The sequence below is a fragment of the Lissotriton helveticus genome, chromosome 3_1, assembly GCF_964261635.1.
Source record: "Lissotriton helveticus chromosome 3_1, aLisHel1.1, whole genome shotgun sequence".
NCBI classification, from domain to species: Eukaryota; Metazoa; Chordata; class Amphibia; order Caudata; family Salamandridae; genus Lissotriton; species Lissotriton helveticus.
This window is the reverse complement of record NC_136061.1, coordinates 1,464,190,843-1,464,218,666: the sequence shown is the minus strand read 5'-3', so window position 1 is coordinate 1,464,218,666 and position 27,824 is coordinate 1,464,190,843.

Genomic DNA, 27,824 nt, shown 5'->3' with positions numbered 1-27,824 from the left:
CTGACCCCCTAGGTTTTCTGAGGGGGCATAGAAGGACCCTGAAGGGCCAAAAACCTTTTTTTTTGTTTGCAATTTTCGCGGGGTAAGCGCTGTGTGCATTCCCATGCACGCTCACCGGTACGCGCACCCAGAGCGTACCACAGGGAAAACCATTGAAAGAAAATAGTGTAAAATACGAATTTGGATTGCTTAGAGGTAGGGTAGCTCTAAAAAGAGTTGTTGTGTTATGTGGGTGATTTTAGTACCTACAAGTAGGTACCGATGCAGAGTCTAAAATTCAATTCAATACAATCACTCCGCTACTACCTCATAAATTAGAAATAAAAATGAATAATATGTCAACTAATTTTCAATTTGTAAATATTAATTTATTGTTCAGAATTTTCCTAATTTAATAGAACTTGTAGCATGCCCTCATCTGGAATTTCCTCTTCAATCATATGATCAGGAATGTCCTCATTATAAGTGTGCCATGATGATTGTTGGAATTCTATTGTATCCAAACATTCGATTAATTCTTTGTCAAGAGATTCATCCCAAAAATTATTTATGTCATCTCCTCCTTGTGATAAAATGGTGCTGTCGATATCCGTGACATTTTGAATTTAAATAAATGTAGTTGAAATTTGAAAAGAAATTTCCTTGGTCTCCTCATTCTGATTCATTTTAGTTTCAAATTTCTTGCTGTAAATTGCAGAAAAAAGTAATCACTTTCATTGCTTGTTTTTAGTAATACATAATATAAAAGTAGCTTAATCAAGTATTTAGTTCTTTAAAATTAATTGGGCAGTGTATAGTATCAGGCAGGAACTAGAAATATAAAGCACTGCATGTGATGAAGCCTATCTTAATCCATAATTATAACAGAAGGACTGTAAATAACTAACAGAAAACATTGTCCAAATTATCTTAAAGTGTACAACATAGTTCCCCTTACAAATTAACAACTCCCCTTTTTGAAAGTAGAAGAGTTAGTACTGTGTAATTCAAAGTCCAGAAATTGAGAACCCCAAATTCCTCTCAAAAGTACCTCAGACAGGAGTATCACAAAATGTCCGTGTTTCCCTTCATTTAAGATATATACATAACCAATCATACTTCATCACACACAAATTCAAAACAAAAGTAATGTTTTGATTGGTTCTAAATTTCAGTACTTTCAAATGTGTTTTCCCCATGCAATTTTCCATAGGACATTTAGACACGGCTACAGCCCGAACGGCTGAATGGAATTACCCCAAAGTTGGCAAAATGATAGGCGCTGGTATGTAGTAGGGCCTTTCCCATATTTGTTTAAAATTGCTCCAGTGGTTTTTATGAAAAGCAACTTCAAAAACACATATATATCTATAGGCGCGCTCCGAGCGCTCACTGGTACGCGTACCAGGGAGCACACCCGGCGCTCTACGGAAGTGCACGAGCGGAAAGCTGATTGGCTGTCGGGTGTCTGTCAACATTCTTAACAGTCCGGAGAGTCCGCCATCTTGTGTCTCGGTAAAATCGAGACACCTGAGGTGAAACAAAAGGGGGAAATGATTAAAATGGGGCAGGGTAGACACCCCCTGACCCCCTAGGTTTTTTGAGGGGGGCCTAGAAGGACCCTGAAGGGCAGAACAACTATTTTTTTTTAAATTTTCGCGGGGTAAGCACTGGGTGCGTTCCCAGGCGCGCTCTCCGGTAGGCGCACCCTGAGGGCACCACGGGGAAAAACAGTGTAAAAAATAGAGTAAAAAAATAATTTAGAGTGCATAGAGGTATGGTAGCTCTGACAAGAGCTGTTGTGTTATGTGGGTGTTTTTTGTACCTACAAGTAGGTACCAATGCAGAGTCTCAAATTCAAGAGGAAGACTCTATTCCCCTCATCTGTAAAATGTACACCATCTCTCCTATAGATGCCTTGCATGTTGTAACGCAAGTTGTTGTAGTAAATGGAACCCATACCATAGTCTCTGAGGAAATCAGAAACAGTTTTATTTACATGTTTCCTTGCTTTCTCAATTTGTGGACAAAATTGGTTGGACCAGTTCCATTTTTGCCTTTGGCATATATTAGAAAATACCAAGGCAGTTTTTGGAAAAAGTGACATCAATTGCCCAAAGATGTCCTTTAAAAGCATTTCCAGACCTACCCCAGTCAAAGTGCCTAGGTCATTTCCACCATAGTGCACAATTATGCGGTCAGGGTGTGGTAGATGAATAAAGGATTTTATCAATGGTATCAATTGGTGACTTCTTAATCCTCTCTGTGCAATCCACACAATGTCCACATTTGGTAAATCAAGGTTGTAAATACCTCTGTTACTTGCACATTTTCACTCCAGAAGACATAGCTATGACCCACAAACCAGACTTTTGGCATCTTGAAGGCAGATGTGCTTGTATTCAGATGAGTTGTGGAAATGAAATGGCAGTTTCAAAGTAGGAATTATGAAAAAAAGTGGTTGAGATTCAGTGCACTTGAAAAACAAGAAATGATTGGTGATTTCTTAAAATTCACCACTGAAAATTAGGGTGCATGCTTTTTTTTTTAAAGAAGTCATTTTAATGGTTGAGAAAAAGTCATTTAAAGAAACATTGCACATGATTAGTTAGTACATTGAGAGGTCAAACACCCTTGCTGTATTCTTTTTCAACTTTTCAACTGTTGTGCTGGGTTAGGAGGGAGTTAACATGGTAACAGGGTGAATGAGCACTGGGGGGATGGGTGAATATTATGTGAGTTTCAAAGTGTTCAAATGTACAACCAATTAAAATGTGCAGTTTGGTTTTGAATTTGTGTGGGAATAATTTTGATTGGTTATGTACAAGAATATGGGTCTGTATTGAGAAATAATCTGTGCCATTCTTCTGAGGCTCCAGTGACAGAAGCATTATTCAGAGATTCTGATTAAGAAAATCTGTTGTGTGTGACTGACACTGTTCTACATTTTTCAAAGCATTTTTAAAGGTGAGTAATGATTATTTTAATAAAGATAGACTGCTGTATGCACTATGGGGAAGATTAAGAAGCATATTGTGCTTCTTTATTCTTGCATTTTGTGTCATGTTTTTTTGTAATTCTGTTTAAAAATAGAATGGTGCATATTGGAAATGTATTTTGAAAATGAGTTAGGTTTTCTCTTTGTTTCTGTAGTGGTCATTTAAATGAGCTGTGCTTTGTGTCAAAAACGATTTACTATGGAAAATGTTTTCTGGTAAAAAGTCTTGTTTTTAAATTTTGGTGAAGGATCACACTGAGTGTCTGTTTGAAATAAGAGAAAATATTTTCACATTTTTCAATAATGTCACCTTTGCCTCAATTAGCTTAAATAGTATTCTTTGCTTGTGTCTCACTTTACTCTGTGCCTGTGTGTTATCTGATATATGATTGATTTAATGAAGATACACTGCTGTTTGCAGTATAGGGAAGATTAAGAAGCATATTGTGCTTCTTTATTCTTGCATTGTGTGTCATGTTTTTGTAATGATGTTTAAAAATTGTATGGTGCATTTTGGATATGTATTTTGGAAATGAGTTAGGTTTCTGCTTTGCTTTGTAGTGGTCATTGAAATGGGCTGTGCTTTGTGTGAAAAACAATTTACTATAGAAAATGTTTTCTGGTAAATAGGTAGGCTTTTAAACTTTGGTCAAGGATCACATTGAGTGTCTGTGTGAAATAAGGAATTATATTTTCACATTTTTCAATAATTTCACCTGTGCCTTCTAACAGTTTGCCTCTCTTAGGTTAAAAGGTACTCTGTGCCAGTGTCTCATGTCACTTTGCATGTGTATAATCTCTCTTTTTCTGTGTGTCATTTCTCTCCTTGTGTGTGTGTCATGACATGTGTCTTATGTGCCTAAGATTACTCTGTGAGTCAAGCTTGATTTTAAATGGATCTGGGTGAATAATATGCTTAGTTGATGACTTTAACCCCTTCCATGCTCATGACGAGCTCAGCTCGTCAAGCAGTACACTGCTTGTGTGCTCATGACGAGCTGAGCTCGTCATGAACAATGGGATTCAAAGATCATCAGCATAGAGGATAAATTGCTGTAGCATTGATGTGGTTAAAAATATGGAAGTACATGTTTTTTAAAGACATGGTAGATTACATGTAACTTCCTGATCATGTGCCTAAGATCACACTGATGGATGAATCAAGCTTCACTCACAGTGTGATTTTCGGGACATGACCAGGATGTTACATGTAATGAGAATTTTAATGTTATATCTTGCTTATATATAGGTGGCCTGTTTTTTGCCTGTAGAGACAGTGAAATAATATGAGCAGAGACACATATACTGCTTGCAGAGACAGACATGGTAGATATATGTAACATCCTGGTCATGTGCCTAAGATCACACTGTGAGTCAAGCTTGATTTTAAATGGATCTGGGTGAATAATATGCTTAGTTGATGTCTTTAAAAATATGGAAGTACATGTTTTTTAAAGACATGGTAGATTACATGTAACATCCTGCTCATGTGCCTAAGATCACACTGATGGATGAATCAAGCTTCACTCACAGTGTGATTTTCGGCACATGACCAGGATGTTACATGTAATGAGAAATGAATGTTATGTCGTGCTTATATATAGGTGGCCTGTTTTTTGCTAGTAGAGACAGTGAAATAATATGAGCAGAGACACACATACTGCTTGCAGAGACAGACATGGTAGATTATATGTAACATCCTGGTCATGTGACTAAGATCACACTGTGAGTCAAGCTTGATTTTAAATGGATCTGGGTGAATAATATGCTTAGTTGATGTCTTTAAAAATATGGAAGTACATGTTTTTTAAAGGCATGGTAGATTACATGTAACATCCTGATCATGTGCCTAAGATCACACTGATGGATGAATCAAGCTTCACGCACAGTGTGATTTTCGGCACATGACCAGGATGTTACATATAATGAGAAATGAATGTTATGTCTTGCTTATATATAGGTGGCCTGTTTTTTGCCAGTAGAAACAGTGAAATAATATGAGCAGAGACACACATACTGCTTGCAGAGACAGACATGGTAGATTTTATGTAACATCTTGTGAGTCAAGCTTGATTTTAAATGGATCTGGGTGAATAATATGCTTAGTTGATGTCTTTAAAAATATGGAAGTACATGTTTATTAAAGACATGGTAGATTACATGTAACATCCTGGTCATGTGCCTAAGATCACACTGATGGATGAATCAAGCTTCACTCACAGTGTGATCTTAGGCACATTACCAGGATGTTACATGTAATGAGAAATGTATGTTATGTCTTGCTTATATATATGAATGAAAAAGAAATTTATTTAGCGCACGTACACCAACGGCTTCTTGGCGCTTTGGATGGCAGAAGAAAAACTGCTAGTTGATAACCTAACCAAAAACCAACTAATCGAGGGCTTCGGGAAAATGACCAAGTTCTCAGAGCCTTTCTAAAGGGGGAATAAGAAGGAAGAAGGCTGAAAGACAACTAATCAAAGGCTTGAGAAAACAACCACGTTTTCAGAGCCTTTCTAAAGTTAAAGTAAGAGGGGATAAAACGGAGGCAAGAGTTCCAAAAGAGGGGAGCTTGAAAAGAAAATCTTAGTCCACCCAGTCTTTTCCGTTTAAATGGACATGACGACAAAAGATTAGAGCTCAAAGAGCGAAGGACTCGAGATGGAATGTATCGATCCAGACGGCAAGAGATGAATGCTGGGCCTTGTTGAGCGAGGGCTTGATAAATAAGGCAACCCAACTTGAAGAGGCATCGCTGGATCACAGGGAGCCAGTGCAAGCTCTTCAGGAGGGGCCTCGCTGAGCTTGTCCTGGGCTGGCGGAAGACCAGCCTGGCCGCTTGGTTCTGGATCAGCTGGAGCTGGCGGGATTGATAGAGGGGAATCCCCGCGTAAAGCGCATTTCCGTAATCAATACGGAACATGACCAGCCCCAACATGGTCTGAACCAGGGCCTCATGGGTGAGGAACCTGCTGATCTTCCTGATGCGGCGGAGGTGGAAAAAGCAGGCTGAAAGCACCGATTTAATTTGTGGTTTCATAGTCAGGTCCTCACTGATGGTGACTCCAAGACTCTTGACTGAGCTCGCCGGGCGTGAGGCACTGCCCAGCGAGAGCGGCCAAAAGTTGGAACTCCAGGGATTGGCCGGAGGACCAGTCAATACAATCTCGGTCTTTCCAGGGTTCAGCATGAGTTGATTTGCATTCATCCAATTACCAATAAACAACATGGTGGATTGGAATCTTTCGATAGAGGTAGGGGAGGAATCAATATAAAAGATGAGCTGGAGATCGTCTGCGTAATTGAAGACGACCCCTGATAGCTCTCGCAACTTAGAAATAAGGGGGGAGATATAAAGATTAAATAATAACGGGGAGAGGGAGGAACCCTGCGGGACTCCACAGGTCAAGTTTTTGGGTTCAGATGTAAACGGACCGAGGCGAACGCCTTGCTCACGATCCTGTAAAAAGGAGGTGAGCCAACTCAGCGAGGTGCCCCTGATGCCGGCGCTCTCGACCCGTTGAAGAAGGATGGCATGGTCAATGGTGTCGAAAGCAGCTGACAAGTCAAGGAGCACCAGAGCTTGGGAGATGTTATTATCCGCCCCCTTTCTCAGTTCGTCCTGAACTGCCACCATTACGGCTTCAGTGGAGTGACGTGGTCTAAAGCCAGCCTGATGTTGATCAAGGTACTGAGAATTTTCTACAAAACAACCAAGACAGCCCGTTACATAGGCTTCCAGAAGTTTACCCAAAAAGGGGAGCAAAGATATTGGGCGAAAATTACTCAAGACCAGAGGGTCTGCCCCGGGTTTTTTAAGGATAGGTGAAACAACAGCAGATTTAAAAGCATTAGGAACTATCCCTGATGCAAGGGAATTATTGAGAAGTGAAAGGGGAACCTCAGGGAGGCTAAGAAAGATTTCACAGGCAATGCGAGCAGGGCAGCAGTCAGCAGGGGACCCAGAACGGACCTTCCTAAGGAGAGGCATAAACATTTCCAGTGTAATTGGGCGAAAGGTTGTAAAGGAGGCTGTGTTTTCTAAAGCACTACCTGTATCGAAACCTGCATCGGGTAAAGGGATGCTTGCCTTGATTAGGGCGATCTTCTCTACAAAATAGTTGTTCATGGAGTCACAGAGAGACTGTGAAAAGGAAGGGGTCATAGTGATCCGATCAGGTTTAGCCAGCTCGTCAACAATGGAGAATATTTCCCTAGACTTGTTGGTGGCGTTCAGCATTTTTTCAGAGAAATGTTTTGTTTTGGCCTCAATAATGGCCAGCTTATACTCTTTGAGTGCTGCAAGAAATATGAGCTTCCTGATGAGACAGTAGTCTGCTCTCCACTTTCGCTCAGTTGGCCGAAGTGATAGTTTTAAGTCAAGTAAAGATCTACTGAACCAGCGCTGCGCATCATGCTTGCGCTTGATCCTGAGTTTCTTCAAAGGGGCAACGGTGTCTCGTGCGTCTGTAACCCAAGTGTGGATTCTGTCGGCCTGAGTATGGACAGACAGGGGGAGATCTGCCTCGTCCAAGAGAGAGTGGGTGGTAGAGGCCAGTGAACGACAGAATGAGGGGACGTCTACCTTGCCCCAATTACGGATGAGCGGGCACTTAGTGGGGCTACATGTAATGAGGGAGGCCTTGGGTACTAGAAAGGAAATGAAAGAGTGGTCCGACCAAGCGCATGGGGAAACCTGTATGTTTAACACTTCCTGGTTAAGGGTCCAAAGCTGATCGAGGATGTGTCCCTTGTTATGGGTAGCAACATGAACGTGCTGAAGAAAGTTCAAACTGGTTAAAAGATCCGTGAAATCCCTGGAAGGGGCACTTTCATGTCGAGACTGGGGCCAATAATTAAAATCGCCTATAATGAGAGTCCTCGCATGATTAATGGCCAGTTCGGCTGCTATGTCACCAAAGGAAGACAGAAAGCTGGGCAACTGTCCTGGAGGACGATAGAAGACAGCGACAGTGAGGGGGAAACTATCAAGGTCAAATTTGAAAATTACATACTCCACCGATTGTATGGGGCGCATGCCTAGAGATTTGATTTTATGAGTGTGGGAGATTATTGCAGCAGCCCCGCCCCCCGTCTTACCCTGCTGCCGATTCGCCTGAAGAATATATTAGCCATCAGGAATGGCGGCCAGGATGTCAGGGGTGGTGTCAACTGTGAGCCATGTTTCAGATAATAGCAGTATGTCTGGCTTGGTTGTTTCAAGGAAATAAAGTATCTCTGCTTGATGCTTTACCAATGAACGGGTACTTAAATACCAGAAAGTTAAACAATTCTGGCCATAACCAGACCGAGCTGAGAAACCGCAATGTAGCGGGGTCTAGGCTAGCGGCGGACACAGTGGCCGGCATGGACTGAGACAGTCGGAAAGGTTGCCTCAAGGTAGAGCAGGCATCGGGGGCTAAACGATTTTTGGTGGGGGGATCATGGCCACGCAAAGAAATAAGTGTTTGGGGGGAGTATACCCTGATAGGTAGTTGGCCGGCAGGAGGGGTAGCCCCTAGGCCTGGACTGGCGCGGACGGGCACAGACGGGCTTGCCTTTGGCGCGCCTTTGGCGTAACATATATAACACACCCTGGATCTTGATTGCACAGCTTTGAGCCTATTTCAGAAGTAAGAGGCCTAACAGACATGCTGCCTAACATTTTCTACTAGTACATGTACTGAGCAAATTATTCACCCAGATCCATTTAAAATCAAGCTTGACTCACAGTGTGATCTTAGGCACATGAGACACATGTCATGACACACATACAAAGAGAGAAATGACACACATAAAAAGAGAGATTATGCACGTGCATAGTGACATGAGACAAAGACACAGAGTACCTTTTAAGCTAAAAGAGACAAACTGTTCGAAGGCACAGGTGACATTATTGAAAAATGTGAAAATGTAATTCCTTATTTCACACAGACACTTAGTGTGATCTTTGACAAAAATGTTAAAGCCAGACATTTTACCAGAAAACATTTTACATAGTAAATTGTTTTTGACATAAAGCATAGCACATGTAATGTAAATCAGCCTTATGTTGTAAACTAGTGCTTATATTGTTTACTTATTGTAATTGCAATGTAATATGTTTGTAGTGGTCTATAATGTTATTTTTTCTTTACCATAGATTATAATCATCTATAGAAAGATAAAAGAATATGCCATCCAAAGAAAGACGTAAAAAAAAATACAAAAAAGATTTAAGGTCTAAGGAAAGAAAAATACAAGACTCATCCAAAACAAATTCTTCAGTGAAAAAAAATAATGCTCCTGGTAAGCAATCTAAGAATTTTCTCAGGAACTTATTGAAATGTCAGAAAAATAAAAGGTGTTGTTTCAAAGAAGAATAAGACACCTCTAATTAGAAAGAAGAAATTGTGTCCCTCCAAAAATGTTAGACCTGTAGAAGGAGATGATATTGTCCATAGCAATAGAAGGAGAAATCAATTTATTGAAATTCGTAGACGAATGTTTTATAACAGAATAGTATCTAATTTATTAAAAAATTTAAAGAGGTATCAAAAAAAGACCGCTTTTAACAAGAAAAAAAAACATAGTTAAGATTGTGGATGAAGCATTTAAAGTGAAAAATAAATTCTATAGTTTAGTAATGAATAGAATTCGTACACTAGATAAGGTAATCAATGTGTTCAAATCAAAATGTAAGTGGAACAGACTAATTAATCGGACTCATTTTTGTGATGTTTTATCTGGAGAATGGAAGCATAGTTCAAGTTGTGAGCCATTTTTTAACGAAGAAAGTTACTTTCAGGATAATGATTTGGTGCATACAGTTGACACCAGTGGTCGAGCATATGAGGTGAAGGACGGTTGTCTGGTTGAAAAAGAAAAGATTGTGCCTAGAAATACAGAAGAGGTGTTAGCTGGTGAAGTTTTAGGGGGATGTCCTAAGACTCCAGTGTATACTTGGAATTGTAGTAGTATTTGCAGTGTGCGACAGGATTCAATTGATTTGTTTCACAGTTTCTTACAGACATATACTAAGAAAAGTCTAAAACAAAAAATTACAATTTTGCAAGACTTAGATCCTTGTAGAGTGAGGGAAAAACAGGTTTGCAAGGGCATTCACTGGCTTGTCTTTCAAGAAAAGTATGTCAGAGTGTTTTTCACCATTTTAGGATGTTAGCAGTGCATCATAATAAAGTGAGGAAATTAGTGAGAAGGTTGTATTATGCAAAAAGTCCAGCACTTAAACTAAAACAGTTAAATAGTGCTCTTTTGCATGGAACTGAATTAGATGTGAAAAACATTTGTGAAGAAATTGAGTTTTGTTACTTTGGTGAAAAAGAGGACAGTGCAGAAATTGATTCAGTAATAGAAGGTAATGTAGAAGAGAATGTAGAGATTTCAAGTACAGAAAAATTTGAACATGAAATTACAAAGTTTAAGGTCAATTCAAGTGAAAGGCCTAATTTTACTTGTGTGTGTTGTCGACAAACTCATTATAAGCAGCAGACTAGATTAGTTGATTTATATGTAAAAAGCGAAAAGATAAATAATACTGAGTGGAAGGATTTTGCAACTTATTTGTTGGTAGAAAATTGTTTTGATTTGGGTTCTGATCAACGTATTTGTAAATATTGTTATAATAAATTAAATGAAAACAGAATGCCTGCTAGAGCTGTTCATAATAATCTGGAGTTGGTAGACATTCCTTCTGAATTGATGGATTTAAATACCTATGAGTCTATTCTGATTCAATGTGTGCATCCTTTTCAGGCTATTGTTCCATGGAGCCAAAGACAGGGAAATTGCCTCCTTCAGATTTACAGAGAGGATTAAAGGGAAGAGTTGTTCATTTGCCTCTAGATTTTAAGAAAAATATTGATACAATTGGTGTAGAAAAAGTAGAAGAGGAACCTCTGGTTTTTCTAGTTAATGGTGTTCCAACAAAAAGTAAAAAAATCTGGCAAGAATTAGTGGATGTTAGGAAAGTCAAAAAGGCAACGTTGTATCTGGTAAAAAATAATCAGTACTATAAAAATGTGTATGTGGGAGAAGAGGAAACAACTGTAGAAGACAACACTGATTTCTCAGCTGGGCAAATTGAAAAAGTTGATGTCTCTAGAAGTGAAGAAATTTATGAACATTATATTGTTCATCCATTGCATTCCAAAGAAGTAATGGGGAATGCTATTGACTTGTTTCAAATAAAAGAAGCCAAAGGAAGTCCCATTAGTGTATGGGAAGAAAGTTTGGAAGCTCGTTGTTTTCCACAGTTATTTCCAACAGGTGAAGGTGGACGATATGACAACCGACCTGTTCAAATTCCTGCATCTGAATACCGGACTACAAGATTATATACAGAAGATCCAAGGTTTTGTCAATGCATTCCATATTTGTTCCATCTACTGTTTAAGGGTGACTTGTCTGGACTTTCTTATGCAGTAATCCATATAATGAAAAGTGGAGCACATCTACAAAATGTTTCGGCAAGGGACTTTATGGATAAAGTGAAACTGCAAGACAGTGTTTTGGAATCTCAGCTAATTAATCTCATGGCATGTCAGCGTGGTACTAACGAGTATTGGTACCCTCGTCATGGGGAATTGAAATGTATGCTAAGAAACTTAGGAACTCCTACATGGTTCCTCACTCTTAGCTGTGCTGAGTATGCTTGGGAGGACTTACTTGAATTTCTATGAGAGGCAAATAAAAACACCTGGAGAACTGTGCTCTTTGGATCCAGTTAATGTATGCAGGTATTTCAATCATAGGTTTGAAGCTATGATGTCTTTTATTACAAACAAACAAAAATCCTCCGCTTGGAGAGGTGTTGGATTTCTTTTGGAGAAAGGAGTATCAAGCAAGAGGTGCTCCTCACATACATATGCTGCTATGGATTGAAGATGCACCAAAATTTGGAACAGATTCAGATCAGAAAGTGATGAGTTTCATTGAGCAGTATTCTAATGTGCTGTTCCGAAAAGTACAGATAAAAACAATTTAAGACATCAAGTTTTACGCTTTCAAACCCATCGTTGTGGGAAATACTGTCGTCGAAAATACAAATCCAAGGACAAGGTCTACACGAAATGTCGTTTTGCATTTCCACATCCAGTAACATCGAAAGGAAGAGTGAACAATTTTATGTCTTCTCTGCGACATACTGTGACAAGAAAATCACCAAAAAATACATACAACCTAAGAAGAAATGAGGAGTCCAAATACATAAATGACTACAACCCAGTCATTTTGTCCATGTGGAATGCTAACATGGATATTCAATATGTTGCTGATAACTCTATTGCTGTGGCTCGATATGTGACGTCTTACATCACAAAATCAGAAAAGACGGAACTGAAGGAAATGTGGGAGGAAATTTCACATGAAAATAGTCTAAGCAAGAAATTATATAGTTACAGTCTGAAGATGTTGTCGCATCAAGAAATTGAAGCATATGAATGTTCTGATCGGTTATCATCAGCAAGTCTATATGCCAAATCTAGAACCATCATTTGGGTGAGTCTAGGTCTTGCTGCAACACAAAACCGAGTTTTGAAATCTGTACAAGAAATTGAGTATTTGGCGGAGAAAAAGACAGACTGTACAGATATCTCTAAGACAAACATGTTGGATACATACTATCCAAATAGAAGTATTCTTCTTGAGAACGTTTGTCTCTATGAAGTTCTGCAAACCTATACTTTTAAGAGGAACGTCACAGAAGACATCAATAAAGGTGTATATGCTGTAATTCCATGTGAAGGCTGTAAGGTGAAACAAAGAAAAGGCCATTTGATTAATCATCGAAAATTGAGTTGTGAATCTCCAGACAAAAGGGAATTTTATTACTTAGCTCTTTTGCAACTCTTTAAGCCTTGGCGTACAGAAGAGGAACTACTTGGAGATTTTCTTACCTATGAAGATTTGTTCAATGCAACCAAGGATACCATAGAATGTCCTGTTTTTTCAAATTATCTGCAAATGTTGAACGAGGAAATACAGCAAGAAGCTACAATTGCATCAGAGATTACTAGAGACAGTTCTCAAGACAGTCAGAGTTCTGCTTCATTGAGTCAGGATCCACTAGGAGGACCAATTAAACAAAATGAAGCTGCCACTGCCATGGATGAAGTTGAAAGAGCCATGGAACAAGTTCAGGAGGATGTAGTTAATTTAGAAGATTTGGAAAAAGAACTAAATGTTGAGCAGAGACAAATATATGACGAAGTCACAGAACACATTGAGCATGGTTTATCTCATGAGAAAAAAGAATGCTCATGTACATCATTTATACCTGTGCGACTGTACGTGAGTGGAGAAGCAGGAACTGGAAAAAGTTTTCTGATTAAAGCATTTGCAACGTATCTGCAGAAAAGAACGGAGTCATCGCTGTTTTGTGTTGTTACTGCTCCAACTGGGTTGGCAGCACACAACATTAAAGGGTTTAGTTTACATCGCTTATTGATGCTGCCAGTAGAGCATGATAATAAATTACAATACCACAAGCTATCTGGAGAAGCTTGTTGGGAAGTTTCAAGAGTCCTAAAGAAAATTAAACTTCTTATCATTGATGAAGTAAGCATGGTATCAAATGTAATGCTTGCTTTTGTGCATTTAAGAATGCAAGAAATTCTTAAAACAGAGTATGATATGTTATTTGCAGGCAAACACATCATTGTTTTTGGAGATCTACTGCAACTAACTCCAGTGAAAGGACAACCAGTGTTTAAAATGCTTACACATGAAGATACAAGGAAGTGCCTAGGAAGCATTGGAAATGTTAACATATGGTTACATTTCAAATATGCAGAACTGCTACAAAATATGCGACAGGCAAAGGATGAAGATTATAAAAAGATTCTACAAGATGTAAGAATTGGAAAAGTAAGTGAGCATGGGAAAGCAGCTTTACATGCACGATTAATTTCAAATTTGTTTCCAAAAGAAAACATTATCCCAGAGAATATTTTTAAGAAAATTCCAGGAAACAAATCTGTCATATGCTTGATGCCAACTCTGCAGGAATGTTCAATCTTCAACAACAAAATGTTAAAGTTGGAAAATCAAGAGATTGTGAAACTGGAAGCTGTTGATAAAATAGAACATGAAGGAGCAACTATTATTTTGTCAGAAAAGTTGAAATCAAAATTGGATTCTTTAGAGAAGACAATATCTAAAACTGCTGGTTTGGAAAAGACTCTGTATGCATCTTTAAATTGTCGTATAATTTTACGACGTAATTTACATGTGGAAAGAGGTTTAGTAAATGGAGCAATGGGTCATGTTGTTGATTTTGTGAATTACCGAAATAGAGATGGAATTGAATTTATAAAGGGAATGTTTTTTTTTAGTATGCCACTAAATGTCTTGCATTATTTTTTACTTTAAATACAACCTTTTTTTTCTCGCACGCGGGAATATCGGGTGAGCTTACCGGTGCGCGTACCCTGAGCGCTCCAAGACAAAATGATAAAAAAAAACCTACATGAAAAATACATTGAAAAATTAATTTTTGAAAAAAAATAATAATAATTAATAGTTCTAAAAAACAGCTACTAAAAAAAAAATAATTCACTTTAAAAATCGTAGGTTACAAACTCGATATACAAAGGAATTAGCTTTTAAAAAACCTTTGAAATTCACGGAAAAAACCATAGGTTTCACAATCGTTATAGTTAGGAATTAGCATTAAAAAACCTTTGAAATTCACTAAAAAAAACATAGGGTTCACAATTGTTATAGTTAGGCATAAGCATTTAAAAAACCTTTGAAATTCACTGAAAAAACCATAGGCTTCACACCAGTTATAGTTAGCTGAACATTTTACTCATACAAAACCATTGAAATTCCCACGTTATAGTTAGTTGGACTCACTATAACTCGCGCGCCCGCAATCCACTGCTGATGATGTCACATATTACATCATTCATGACAAGGTCAGTGACATCACTGATGACATCACTGATGACATCTCAAATGACATCACTGGTTTTTTAAATGCTAATTCCTAACTATAACAATTGTGAAACCTAAGGTTTTTTTAGTGAATTTCAAAGGTTTTTTAAATGCTAATTCCTAACTATAACGATTGTAAAACATATGGTTTTTTCAATGAATATATGTATAGATAGATAGATAGATAGATAGATAGATAGATAGATAGATAGATAGATAGATAGATATATCAGTCTGGCCACCACAGTGCCTGCGTGCTGTTTGTCCATAGGACAACCCAGTAGTGAGCCCAGGGCCTACCCGCTGGGTGGGGTGGGGTATGAATGCTGATGTGTGCAGGTATTGTTAGGCGTGTCCTGGTGGTGAAAAGCTACTATTTTTCATTTTTTTCACTATTGCAGGGCTGTGCCATTGATAAGATAGAATAGGGTAAGTATATACTTCATAGGGATAAAAAAGAAAATACGAATGAGCTCAAAAGTTCCTATTACATCTTTTATTAAGGATGGGTTTTAAAGTATGTTTTTGAAGAAGGCACTTTTCGTAAGTGCCAATCTTCTTGTCGAACATTTCTGTGCGTTTTTGTCCTTTTGTGGAATAAATAGTTTTGTTTCAGTGTGATAGAAAAAGGATGCCTGTGTTATTGTGTGTATTGGTACAAGTCTGCTTGTGCTCAGCTGCCAAAAGGGGTTGGTATTGTCAACAGTTCTCCTGCCTAGGTCACCTACTCTCAAAGGGGGGAAAGGAGACTAGCTCCTGGGCAAATTAAGTGCATTTACCCCTTTGATGCTCATGACGGAATGGTTCCGTCATGAGCATCAGTGCTCCTGTGTTCATGACGATACCATTCCGTCATGAGCACAGGGACACAGACAGCAGAGTGATTTCTTTCTCTCCCCACAGCCTCGAGAGCCCCCCCCTGGTTTGTGTGCAATGACAATCAGCGCACACGTCGCCCTTTCGTCATTGCACCGAAACCGAAATTGAAATGAGCCCCTCACTAGGCCAACTTCTCACACCGCCCTACTTGTAACAAGTGATTTATAAGTTCAATTAATTCAGGTTGATGGTATCATTGAGCAGATTAATGTTTTTTAGTCTTATAGAATCCAGGCGAGACACAATTTTAGTTCTCTTAATTTGTTTTGCCACCATAGCAGAGAAACAGATAAAAGTGAATAAACCGAATATTTAATAATACGAAAGAAGATTAGACAAAAAGAATGGTTTCAGCGGCCGATTAAACAGAATTAAATATGTGTTTTATTTCAAGCTGATTACAAAGTTATGGTGAGGGAAATACCTCATTCAAAGAGGCAAGTTGGTGTGCTACCAATAATGTCCCTAGTACGACAATAAGCATGTGTCTTTTTTTTAACATAAAAGTTTGATCTCTCCTACTTAATGATGTATTTTTCTCCATCACAAATTTCTTTTTTTTTTTTTTCTTTTTTTAATCCTCATTAGCCTTTACGCCACCCATTGTTCGATTGTTTCCGCCCTGGGCTTTTTATCTCATATGCTGGCTATAGACACGAGCATATGCGGCTCTCCAGCCAGTACTGGACCAAAATCCTTTATACCACCCTGTAAAGACAATGGCACAGCTCTACCGGAGGCCGCAGCCCGGTCTCTGACTCCGCCTTCACGAAGGACGGACCTGTTCAACATGCCTGCGAGATAGGCCAAGGCCTTAATCATAGGATTTTTCATTTTATGTCTTAATTTCTTACACTATACCAAGGCGAAGGCCCACTCCTTACCCAAAATGTTGCAGAAAAGGTAACCAAAATCTGTGCTTCTTATTCAACCGACCTTTGGAGTCTAGTGTCGCAAAGTATCTCATACTTTTTAGCCAATCCATAAGTGTCGGTGTTGTGGCTTCTACCCATACCTTACAGATTTCCCTGCGAGCTAGCAGAACCCCATAAAAAACTAGCTTTACTTTATCATTCATTCTATTGTCATGTAAATCATGTCTCCCAGTAATAATTAATTTAGGGCTTACCTCTATCGTGCAGCCAATTGATTGTGACAAACAGTTGCTTACCGCCTCCCAGAATTCTCTGATGTTCAAACACTCCACGAACATGTGCAGGTCATCCACATTTATATTTCTGCATTTTGGACACTCAACTTGTCCACCAGCTTTAAACTTCGATAATCTACTCCAATATGCTCTATGGATAGTAAACAAAACATTTCTCCTTAAATTTGCAGATTTTACTGTTTTATAAAGTATAGTCATCATTACTTGCCATTGATTTTCTGTAGCGATATCCGGCAAGCAATCTCCCCATAGCAGTTCCGGCAATGTGAACGGGCCATCTTCCATCTCCACCATTGCCCAATACCATGTCGCAACTTCCTTCTTGAGTGATTGTGGAGAAAATATTTTGTCCTCAAAGTCATTCTGGAGACCAATAACAATGTCCGACTTGTTTGCCCAACTTTGCATCTGCAAGTATTTAAATTTAGATAACCCTTTGCCCCACACCTGTGCCCCTTGTATCCAGCCAATCAACTTTCCCTCTGGAAATAAGTCTCCCCAAGTTTTTAATCCTGCTATTTTCAACGTTATAGCCAATGCATCCTCTGCCCAAGACGGTGCTCCTGGTGTGTCCCATATGGAAGACCTATATCCAAAATACCTCAACTTTGCTAGTTTCCTAATTTTATACCAAAGCTCTGCTGCTTCTCGTAGAGATTTTAGTTTCACTTTTTAAAAAAATTGTGGGTCTGAAAATTTATGCATGAATCCGTCTTGGTCATAATTGCTCAAACTTAGCATAGCCAAAAAAATATGCCCTATGGTTGTAGCCTTCGGTGTTCCCATAAGCTCTCTCAAATTTTTTAAACGAAAAGCCCAGTCATATAACAGAAAATCTGGGGCTGATAGCCCGCCCTTGTCCCATCTTCTTCTGATTTTCTTCCAAGATAGGCGAGATCCCTTAGAGGCCCAAATAAAAGTACAAATCTCGCTTTGTAATCTTTTAAGCCCTTTCTTATCAAAGTCCCAGGGAATTGTTTCAAATAAAAAAGTAAGTTTGGTAAAATTCCCATTTTAATCAGGTTGGTACGGCCAAACAGATTGAGAGGTAGATGACTCCAATTTTGCAATATAGCCCCTATTTCTTTCTTCACCCTGAGAAAGTTAATTTTTGTTAAATCCGCTATATTCTGCGTTATTCTCACTCCTAGGTATCTCATCTCCCACTTACATTTAATGTCTTTAGTGTCCAAATTCCATGCCATTAGCTCTGTTTTACTCTCGTTGATTTCATACCCTGATATCTTGCCAAATTCTTTAGTAAGCTTAAATATATTTCCCATTGACTCTTTCAAGTTTGAAGTAAAAATAATAATATCGTCCGCATAGAGACCAATCTTCTTATTCCACTCGCCAGCTCTGAAGGGGGCTATTCTATCCATATCTCTAATCCTGCTGGCTAGCGGCTCTATATATAAATTAAATAATAATGGAGAAATCAGGCAGCCCTGGCGCGTACCCCTCATTACCCTAAAAGAAGGTGTCAAAATGCCATTAACAAGCACCTTGGAGGTAGGAGAGCTATACAATGATAGCAAGGTGTTGGTATAGCTTGGACCTAATCCTAGATGCTGAATAAGTTTCTTCAGATAAAGCCAGTTCACACGATCAAATGCCTTGGCGGCGTCAAGGGCAATAAGAGCAAGCGGGAGATTAAAAACTGTTGCCATGTCTATTGCGCCAACCACTGAGAAGGTGAGTTCTTTTAAATATCTACCCTTCATGAATCCCTTTTGGTCCTCATGAACTAATTGCGGGATAACTTGACTCAGTCTATCGGCCATAATTTTGGTAAACAGTTTATAATCATTGTTTAATAATGATATTGGCCTGTATGCATCTAAGTATTTAGGTGATTTGCCGGGTTTTGGGATCAAGACTATTACCGCCTCATTCCAAGACTCCGGCATCACTGTGTCTCCTTTAAAGATATTATTAAATACTCGATGTAAAAAAGGGGCAATTGAGCCAATCAATTTCTTATATACTTCCAAGGGAAGACCGTCTGGCCCCGGGGCCTTACCTCTCTTACCATTTTTTATAGCTTTTTCCACCTCCATCAGTGAAATTTCTGAATTCAAAACCTGTTTGTATTGGGTTGGGAGTGGCTTAATTAGTTGTGACCATACTATCACCTCTTGTGGGTCTGGTATTAACTCCTCTTTGTAAACCGTGGAAAAATGTTCAAAAAAAGCTTCTGCAATCTCACCACTGTCTGTAATAGCTGTGTCTCCTTCAGACCCATCCACTCTAATTTCCTTGATAAAGTTTCGAACCAAATCCGTCTTTGCTTTCCATGCCAGAAGCTTGCCACACCCCTCTCCATAACTAAAATGTGCCAAGCTACTAGTATCCCATCTCTCTTTATTTCTGGCTGCAAGAAATGTGACTGCTGCTCCATCACAAATTTCTTGAAGTTTTACCAACTGCCATTATTTCAAATGTGTATTCAGAACCATACAGCAACATTTGGCACCACAACGTTTTTCATATTATTTTAAATAAAGTTTTTTATATGCTTTCAGTTTTCCTTGTCACGTTTATAGAGACAATAACACAACCGATCACAAGCCACTTTTAGTCTCGTAGTTGAGTTAGGATGAAGCGGAGGGAATCCATCTGTTTGTAGTCCTCCACTATCGTATGTCTCTTTTGATTTGTGCTGGGGGTTTAGAAGTGCACATAATTCTTGCAACAACTAAAAACACCAAGTGCCTAACCTGTAGTGTAGTGCAGGTGGTGCATTGACATGAAAATTAGCATTTATACACCAAAAAATTTACCCAAGATGTACACTCACATACAACAAGCTTGCATGTTGAGAGTGATAGTTTTAGAATACTGTGAAAAAAAGGTAAGCGAGGAACGGGCTCACAAATAAAATATTAATGTATAAGAATATTCATAAGAAAAAGCTGGACTAGAAATGTTCACAAATACAAAATTATTCAGGTATGTTGCTGCCCCCCAAACGCTCTAAAAATGTGAGTCCAGGGTAGGCCAAGAAAACACTCATATAATAAAAATCTGGGCAGATTTCACAGCAACATGGTTTTGATTTTCACTTATTAAGAAATGTTCACTTGTCTGCTTTCTCATTGTCTCTTTTTGTTAGTCTCCTTCTTGCAGAGTAATCCTACGACTGACGATTCTACAGCCTTCGACGTAATAGCAATTAAATCCAGGAAAGAGCTGCTATTTTTTTAGACAGTTGTTATCACACAGCTTTGTTTTAGTTCCAAGGAGTGGATAATCACCTAACTTAGCTGATCCTGGTGGTCACTGTTATTACTACATGAAAACAATGATGCTTGGAGCATTGTGTTCTTATACCATGGGTCTAAGCAGTCACATCAAAAGACAATAGGTTTCTTTCTCGGTTAGGTAAATCCAGCTACTGCATTTCCCTCATTAAGGATATGTATTGGTGAAATGCTGAGTCTGAAAAAGAAATGGGTGGCGGAAATACAAGTTTCACAGTCTCTGAAAAAGAAGGGGTAGATGATATTTCGCTTGTATTGTAGCAACTCACTCTATGAAGGGTCTCCCCAGTAACTTACCAGAAGCTGCAGAGTATGCAAATTACAGCTGCAAGAATAGTGTAGAAGATTGGGCAGAGTTTTTGTCATCTGGACAAATAACACTCGCTCAGCAGCAGCCACCCCATTAGGGTGGAGGAGCGTAACCCCCTGCTGCCAGGGCAGCAAAAGTGAAAAATAAAATGGGAATAAAATGAATAACCATTTTATTTTTCACTGCTCCCTGCCTGAGTAGTGTTTTTTGGTGTTGTTTTCCTGCTGATTAGCAGCAAGAGAGTGGTGCTCACTCTTACCAGTTTGCACTGCGCAAGACACTTTGGCTGGCTGTCTTCTGACGCAGCCTGACATGCGCAGTGTAAACCTCTCCACCTAGCTGTCTAAGACAGCTGGGTGGAGAGCAGACACAGGCCTCCTGTGCCTACTGGAACGTCGAGACAGCCCACTTCAGCCAATCCTGGTGCTGCTCTCATTCTGCTCATCTGCAGCATGAGGGCAGAGCCAGGATTTGCAGAAGGGTGGTTGTAGGAGGCTCCATGAGGTGCAGTCACGCTGACTCCAGAAGAATGAAGAAAACACAGAGAGTGAAACATGGGTAAATATATTTTATATAATTTTTGAATTATCTTTTTGCCACCCCCATTGGGTTTGTCTCTAGGTCTCCCCAAGGTCCCTCCAGTGTTGAGGAGCATCGCCCGCCATTGCACTTGCTCCTAGTACAAATATATATTCGATTTAAATGGCTATGTTTATTTCATTAATAACAAATCGAGGGGGTCTTAGGGAGTTTAAAGACCTGCCACGAGTTTAGTCCCCAATCTCAAAATATCAACAAACAGAAGAACCCGGGGGTCTGTGTAACAATTACCAGTCTGTATTAAATGCGCATACAATAACCATCAACCAATGAAAACCCCAGAACCACTCTAGAATAGAAACACAACCCTGATGAGTAGTTGGATTCCCATCAATCGAAAACTTGATCAATCTTATCATCTGGGTATCCAGCCTTCCATCCACTTCTCCTCTTGATTAATGAGGATTTAACTATGGATTATATCATAAAAGAGGTCTTCAAAAGAACCCACAAAGGAAGAAAAAGTCAAGTGTAAAAAGACCCTGAAAAGTGGTCCGACAAACAAGATGTTATGATGGGAGTATCATATGCAGTGCAAAAAGTGTAAGTGCAGATTAAAATAGGATTTATAACAGAAAAAAACTTTTTATTGGAATGTCTGGTTATAATCCTCATTAAAAACAGTGCATCCAGGCAGTTTCATACATTACCGCCTGTCTTCTACAGTCAACATGTTTCAGCCTATGGGACTAATTGTGCCTGGCTTTCATCAGGCCTTATTTGTTATGTTGCTACTGCACCGATGTTTACTGTGTACTGTGTGCAAACAAAAAAATATATGTAATATGTTTCACAATTTACTTCTTATAAGAATGCATTTTTCTTTTTTTTTTTTCAATGTGTAGATTGGAATAAACACAACCTCACCTATCGAGTGTGTATCCTCTGTACCCACAGGGTTTGAATATACCTAAAACAAAGAAGATCATGCAAGGTAATGATGCAGTGGATATAGTTTGGGGTTTTATAAATTGCAGTGGAATCCAGAGAGAGGAAAATCGATTCTGTCAGAAACTTTTAGGGGCCCAAATGTCCTCACCAAACTTTGTGTGTCATAAGGATTTAAATTTGTCCCACATAGAAGACTTTATCAGGTCCCGTCCAGCTATATCTTGGCTAAAAGTTTGGCAAAATCCAGCAGCGACCTTGACAAGGGAGATTATAGCTGACTTTCTCAACTGCGACAAGGGAGGTTGCTTACCCTGGCTTTCCGCTGCCAGAAAAAGTTTAACAAGCATGAATCTAGAGCAGCACATATTTCTGAATCCTTTGGACCAAGAGGGAAGAAATAAAAAGGTCCTTATGGATGCACTATATGAATCTTATAAAAATGCAAGATATGCCAAAGAGCTCTCAAAATCATCAGTCGCTAGGTGTATGTCGCTAGTGGAGGCTAACAGCCCCCTAACCTATATGCCATCTAAATATCTTCTGAAGAATACAAGTTGGTGGGAGAGAAGTTTACTCTTTCGCCTCAGGGATGGGACCCTAAAATACTCACTATGCTTCCCTTTGGGATTCAATACTAATCTTAAGCAAATGCCCTCTCCCTGTGGCACTCGTAGCAATCAAACGATGTTCCATTTTTTATTCTTCTGTAATTTGTATCAAAAATATACAAAACCATACCTGATCCTCAATTATAAGGCAATTGAAAACATTAATTATAGAAAAGCCTTCTTGGAAATTCTCAGACTCGAGGGGATGACTTGATTTTCCTCGTCAGCTACTTTCTGAGAGAGTCAGTTCGCCCATGTGCCTCTATGAGCACTTCGTAATGCATTTAAGTGTACCTGAACACACAACACTGTTTGCATGAACCTATCTATACTTTGTATACCACCAAAACAAAAGCGTTACCTGTGGACTGGACTACCCTAAAAGATTCAATTTAATTGCACTTTATATTACGCTGCTAAAACCTTTTACAATCAACCGCACTTTATTATAATATGCTGCTATCGGTTTGTCGAAACCCTGAAAGTGTTCAACACTATTATGTTGCTATCTGCCCGGTTTTAACTCTTCTTATGATACTGTTGTTTTGTATAATATGTTCTTTTTAATATATGGATTATTTATCAAAAAAGAGAGAGAGGATTTGAGGACTAGTCCTGATCCCCGGGGTTAAAATGTTTTAATCAAAGATAACTAGTCTGTTTAGACTTGATGGGAGTCACAAAGGTGTATGATTGATGATGTATGTGTAAGGAAAGGTATGTAACCTTTTTATAAAGCCCTCACCCACCAACCTAGTTGGTGGCATGCTTCATCATCGGGCCCACCTGATGACACCGAGTGTGTCCCAGCTGTGCTTCTACGCCTGTTTACGGCAAAGCAGATGTTTTTTTCAGAGTGTGCAGTGTTGGTGACATGAGAAGTGAAAGGTTTAAAAACTGTCCAGTGGTCCCATATACCCAAAAGGATTTACTTTATTGTTTGGGCCTCTGGCAGTAGTAAAATCAAGGTTTTGGTTGTAGGTGGAGTCGTATTTAGGGCACTCCTGCATTCAGTGGGTGGTCTACATGTTTCAGCCAGGCCTTATATTGTAAACTGGCTTTCCCCATGACCTATGTGAATAGTGATTAAAAGAACTATGCTACAAATTGTGACATCAAGACAAACAATGTGTTGCACACGCCAAGGTGCACAGTACAGTTTTTTAACCTTTTACTTCTCACCAGCCACGGCCCCTGGAGGGAGTTGAAGGTAAGTAAACAATTTAATTAATAAAACGAATTTGGTAGCGCGCCTTGCATCTCAAAATGCGACGCAGTGCACGCTACGAAATTCGCTTTATTAATTAAATTTTTACTTACCTGCAATTATCCGTATGCCAGTTTTTAGCACCCTCCACCCAGCCCCTCCCCCTCCGCGCCTCCCTGCCCCACCGTAACTCCCTCCGCGGGCCGTGGCTGCTTCTCATTTTTCACATCACCAAAACTGCACACTCAAAAAAATACCTGCTCTGCTGTAAACAGGCATAGAAGCACACCGGGACAAACTCGGTGTCATTTGGTGGTCCTGATGATGAAGCATGCTACCAACTAGGTTGGTGGGTGAGGGCTTTATAAAAAGGAAACATACTTTTCCTTACACATACATCATCGATCATACACCATTGTGACTCCCATCATTTCTAAACACACTAGTTCTCTCTGATTAAAACAAATTAAAACACTTTTTAACATATGCTCATAATTGAAGTCTTTGTAACTTGATAATCCCCTTTTTATCTATTGCATTTATACTGTGTTTTTAACAAAATGGTACTGTTGCTGGTATTCTCGGCCTGTGCTTTTCTGGGTATTTTATATCCGAATAAAGATTATTGAATGAATGAATACACAATAAAGTATGTCCTTCAGAACAATATACTCTTGTGATGCTGAAGGGCAGATTATAAGGAACAACCCACTCTAAAACACATATCAGAAAAAGAATGCCATTGTAAGAACATTAATGGTGGGCTGCCTGTGATAAAACCCTTGTCCATTAAAAACGGAATAACATTTTTTGTGAAGATACACCATAAACGTAGCATAAACGTAAAGTGAAGAAGAATCTGTGGTGAAGTTTCATCACAAGGACAATTATCATATATACAGCTGTGTCATATTATACATACAAATCTAAACCTATTAAGGAATGAGCATTCCCAAGAATGCAAAACTAGTTTAGCTATGGTTACGAATCAGGGAGGTTTGAATCAAAATATACTCTTTATTAGACTGCTTTTTGAGTTACTCCTCCTCATTATTTCCTTCGATCATTGTTTTCATGGAAGACTCTTTAAACCATGTTTTGTCTCAAGGTAGATTTCTGATGGACTTGTAAATGTTCGAGGCCTACCAAATTCTTCAGTACTAGACTTTACTTATGTAATCCATGGGATCTCAGGTCATGATCACAAGCCAAACAATCTTACATTATTACTTTATAAAGATGCACATTTCTTGCATAATATTGAACTCCATGAAAGCAAATGTGCTAATTTTATTTGGTCCACCTTTTTAATGTAAAGGATAATGTTGGGTACTAGGTAGTTCTCCCAAATTGTGCTGATACAAATGATTTTCGAGACTCCGTAGGCTGCTCTCATCGATGTAACCCAAAATACCTCCAATATAGGCATACATTTTCTATTATAAATGTCCTTAAGCGTTGCAAATGTTTTTTTTCCAGTGTTAGCTTCCAACTTAAATAAAAATTCTATGGATTTTCTTGTAGATAAGCAAGGGGCAAGGAAATAGACAGAGTCAAAAGTCATCCCTAACTAATGAAACTAAATAACTTTATGAGTAGACTTTCATTTAGTTGAGAAGCCCTGTGTCCTCAAGCTTTTAGGGCAACAGGCTCTTCTGAATGTTTTTGAGAGATTGGTTTCTAAATTCAGTTGTTCCATGAACAAAACAAAGATTTCCATAAGTCTTTTTAGACCATCAGCAGTTTGGAATGGAACTACAGCATCATCCACATACAATAAAGTGAGTAGGGACTTATTCTTAACATGTGGCATATCGAGGCCTTTCTCAAAATGCTAAACATAAACGGGCACATGCATCATTTGAAAATGCATTCGCAAACCGTGCGAATCGCAAAATTTGCCCGTTTGCGAATGCATTTTCAGTGTTTGGGATGCATTATCCTTAAACTGATTTTCGCATTTTTAGGAATCGCAATAATTTTTGCGATTTCTAAAATAATTCGCAGAATGTAAAGAATCGCATTTTATGTTTGAAAATGAGCATGCATGAAAATTCGCAATTTGCAATTTCTATAGAAATCGCAATTTGGAATTCTTATTTTTAGAATGACTCTGACCAGATGGTAAATTTTTTTTCATTCACAGAAAAGTGTGAAAATGATTTCACTGGTATATAAGGGGTCCCAAAATGCATTTCACAGTTTTACACAATGGCAGCAGTGATTGTAGTAGCACGTAGGAGGAGGTTAAGGGCAGCTGCTCTGAGGAGAAGGATGATAAATGAAAGAATTTTTAGAGTGCGCATTACTTTGTTAGGACAGACAGAGGCAGAAATTTATGATAAATATAGGCTCAATGGTGATTCTATTTTGGACTTAATTGCAGATTTGGATCCAATTTTACAGAGACAAACACATAGGACCCAAGCCATTCCTACCCATGTACAGGTATTGTGTTCCCTCCATCTCCTTGCTTCTGGATCTTTTCAGGGTGTCATAGCCATAGCTGGTGGTGTTTCCCAGAGTTCCCTTTCCAGATTTTTCAACAATTTCTTAAATGCAATGTTACAAAGGATTAGGCATTACATTAGCTTCCCAAGTTCCCAGCAGGAATTGCTGCAAACTTTAGGGGCTCATTAGGATGGCGGTTTTCCCGCATCCTCCGGGCCGGCGGAAGCCACCGCCAGCCCGGAGGATGCGGGAAAACCGCCGGGGAGGCACAAAAGACCCACCGCCAAATTAGGATGGCGGTGGGTCTCAAAATCGGTCCGCAGATTTTCCGCCGCGGTCGGAAGGCGACCGCAGCGGAAAAGCTCTAACATGGCTGGCGGTGTCTATCAGACACCGCCAGCCATATTAGGATGGCAGAAAACAGCTGCCTTTCCACGGCAGATTCTCTGCCGTGGAAAGGCATACGGTGATTTCTTTGGGGGCCCGTAGCGGGCCCCCAGGGTGATTGTGTGGGTGGGGAGTGCACATGGGGGCTACCTATGGTACCCCCCTGCATTTGCATGCACAAAGCGGCAGACACCACGTGGTGCCTGCCGCTATGTGCATGCAAATGCTAAGCATGCATATTTAACCTTGCGGCAGGTGCTGCTTCAAGCAGCACCCGCCGCAATGATAAATATTGAGGATGTGACCGCCAGGCTGGCGGTCACATCCTAATTGCACTGGAGGGACCGCCGCGGCCCCTGCGGACGGTCCCTCCTCCTCTAGGGTGGCGGACGGACGCAAGTCCGTCCGCCATCCTAATGAGCCCCGAGTTGGACTTTTACAACATGGCACGTTTTCCACATGTCATAGGTTGTATAGATGGCACGCATGTTCCAATTTGTCCACCTTCAGAAAATGAGTACATTTTCCGCAATAGGAACCATTCACTGAATATTCAAGCAATTTGCAATTCCAAAACAACTGTCACTGATTTGGTTGCTAGCTACCCAGGAAGTGCCCATGATTCCTATATATTTAGGCATAGTGCTATCTATACACAACTGCTGGCTGGTGTATTTGGAGATGGATATTTGCTTGGTAAGTACTGTAAATATGTATGATAATTTACAAATAGCATGTTATCATTCATTTTTACTGAAAGTTTGTTTTTTCATTTCAAATGCCATAGGTGACAGTGCATATGCTGTGAGAACATTCATACTCACACCCTATCTCAATCCAACTACCCGTAAAGAGCAGCAGTACAACCATGCCCATATAGCAACCCGCAATGTCATAGAGAGGACTTTTGGTGTAATGAAGTCAAGATTTCGCATATTACATAAAACAGGAGGAGCATTGCAATATCGTCCAGATGTCTGCTGCAAAATTGTAGCAACTTGTGCTATGCTGCACAATGTAGCCATTAAGAGAGGCCTTGAACTAAATGTAGAGGATGTGCTACCTAACATTGACAACCAACCTCAACAACCCCAAGCAAGACTACATGGGCCAGATGCAGCTGAGGGGAGGAGAAGGAGG